The sequence below is a fragment of the Octopus bimaculoides genome, chromosome 9, assembly GCF_001194135.2.
Source record: "Octopus bimaculoides isolate UCB-OBI-ISO-001 chromosome 9, ASM119413v2, whole genome shotgun sequence".
Lineage (NCBI taxonomy): Eukaryota > Metazoa > Mollusca > Cephalopoda > Octopoda > Octopodidae > Octopus > Octopus bimaculoides.
Genome location: NC_068989.1, coordinates 11,544,359 through 11,547,614, shown reverse-complemented (window position 1 = coordinate 11,547,614; position 3,256 = coordinate 11,544,359).

The window sequence follows — 3,256 nt, the reverse complement described above, 5'->3', positions numbered from 1 at the left end:
TATATATATATATATATATATATATATATATATATATATATATATATATGCGTGTATATTTGGAGATGGTTGAAGATTGAAAGCTTTGCTGTATGTATGTATATATGTGTGTTTGTGTATGTGTGTGTGTGTGTGTGTATATGTGTGTGTGGAGTCGGATGTAAGATTGCACGTTTTGCTGCGCGTGTGTGTGTATTTCTGCATATGTGTCTGTGTGAGTACATGTGTGTGTGACTACGTGCGTGTGTGTGTGTGTGTGTGTGTGTGTGTGTGTGTGTGTGTGTGTGTGTAGGCGTGTGTGTATTCATACTCACATACAAAACATATATATCATTTACGCGTGCCTGTATGATTCATAGGTAAGTGTATGGAAGTTTAAATTTTCGTCTTTTTTAAAGCAGCCATGTTTTTTTGTTCGAGTTTATCTATTTCCGGTTTTGTTTATTTCAAATTTGAATGCAATTGCCTGCATCTGACAGTATTTTCTCAACACACATAGACATATCCACCATAAATTTACACACACACACGCATTCGCCTACGCATGCACACACACACACACACACACACACACACACACACACACACATATACACATACATGTCTAAAGATTTACACACAAACGCAGATTTGTCTATAAGTATATTCATGATGAGATAGTGAAATGCACATATTCATGCGCATGTACCATTTGCAATTCGGAATGACACACACGCTCGTCCAAACTTATATATACCATCATAAATACTTATATATATACATATTGGTCTTTGCAGGATGCATATAGATAGGTAGATAGAGAGAGAGAGAGAGATGGATAGATAGATAGATAGATAGATAGATAGATAGATAGATAGATAGATAGATAGATAGATAGATAGGAAAGCAGGCAGGAAAGCAGGCAGCCAGCAAAGTTGGCAGGTAGGTAGGTAGGTAGGTAGGTAGGTAGGTAGGTAGGTAGGTAGAGATCGGTAAAACATACATACATACATACATACATACATACATACATACAATCATGCATGCATACATACATACATACATACAATACTTACATACATACATACATACATACATACATACATACATACATACATACATACGCAAGAGATAGGCACGGAGAGAGAAAGGGGGAGAGAGAGAAAGAGAGGAAGAGAGAGATGAGGAATTGAGAGAACGTCCAAAACTGAACAATTAATGTTTTCTTATTGAACTCGATGACAAGAAAAAAAATTACTTAAATTTAATTGCATGGTATAATTAGCTTAATTAGATTTTCTCATTGTAAATTCCGTCATTTTTTTTTTTTAATTTCGTTCATATATACATATTGTCGGCAGAGAAACTTATAAATATTTAACAGTTAAGTTAGTATTAACACATCCAATGCAGTGAGCATCAAACATCTAATTAAAAATAACCACACACACACATATATATATATACATATATTGTACTTAATATATATGCATAATCGATAGGCAAGTCACTTCAGTATTTGTCGATATAACATCTTTTATGGACTGCCAAATTCGCTTACAATGCATTGGTGGCCTTGATTCTCTAGTAGAAAACACTTGTCTTAGCTACCGTGCAGCAGGATTGAACCTGAAGCCACTTGGTTACAAGGTGAGCTTCTTTATTACACAGCTATTACCTTCGCCAATAAGCCAGTTCTTCACACCTTCTCGTGTACAATTTTGTAAATTTACGTAATGAGTCTCATCACTACAAAACAAATACGGTGAAGTGTATGTCTCGCCGAAGAGGTCAAATAAGGTCCAAGCTTGTCAAGAATTATCTCATACTTGCCAAATATGTACACCAGGCACATGCATCACAACCATATGTGCGTGACATGGTGACCTCATATCAAGATAAACAGTGCATGATCTTGTAGGTGGGGCCCAGTTAGAATTTTCTTCAGGTCGAGTGGCCCATCCTGCACAAAAGATTTGTTTAAGGATGTTGAACGAAACACCCATGTTCCCAGAGGCGCATTATGCTCCCCCATACTTCTGTTGACCAGCAAATCTGTGGTATTGAGCAGAATATTTGCTGTAGCCAGTCTTTTACAATAAAGACAAAACATGTACATGATAACACTTCCAATCAGACAAGATTAGAAGCCATGAGAGCCAGTGCTTGGTACAGCATCAGGGCATTTATTATTATTATTATTATTATTATTATTATTATTATTATTATTATTATTATTATTATTATTATTATTAAGTTAGACATGGCCTAGGCCAATCATTGACCGAAACGTATCTAAGTTAACCAAGCTATCTATCTCTACCTCTCTCTCTCTCTCTCTATCTCTATCTCTATCTCCTTATATATATATATAAGGAGATGAATTACAAAAAATGAATTGAACGAATGCTATAGAATTCCAGATGTATGTCCAGTGACAGAACTATTCTCGCCGTACGATGACAGTCGGTAGCCAATGCCTCTGAACGAACTATATATAGCATACTACAAGGATTTTATCCCAATTTTATTCAGCTATGTATAAACACACACACACACACACACATACACACACACACACACAGAGAAAGTAAGGCAGACAGAAAGAGAGAAAGAAAGCCAGACAGACAGACGGACAGACATAACCGTGTGTGTATGTATGATTATATATAGATGTATGTATTATACATACCATAACTAGACAAATCATGTCGGATTAATGTTTCGGTTTATTTCTCAAAATGTTTGAAAGATTAACAATGACACTTCTAATGGCGGGTTGGTTCGCTGAATATCGATCTGTTATAGGATTCTGCTTAAACTGATCTGCAATTCTAAGTCAATATCTACTTTTAAAGAATTGTATATTCATGATGTAAACGTCACTGAGAAATTAATTTAGACACTCAAACCGCATCAAATCAACAAAACTAAAACGCTGTTTATGTATTTGCGTATGTGTGTGTGTTTGTGCTTATAATATGTTCATATATATTTACGTATATGCATGAACGTATGCACTTCACTGTGTCGACATATGCATATGTAATTGTGCGCGTGTGTATGTATGTATGTATGTATGTATGTATGTATGTATGTATGTGTGTATGTATGTGTGTATGTAAGCTATTGATTTTGTGAAAGCAGAGTTACTTTGCTAAAGCAGTAAAATCTTTAATGTGGAATTATGTATACATATAGATATATACATATACATGCAAATACATACGTACACAAATATATATATATGTATATATATATATGTGTGTATATATAT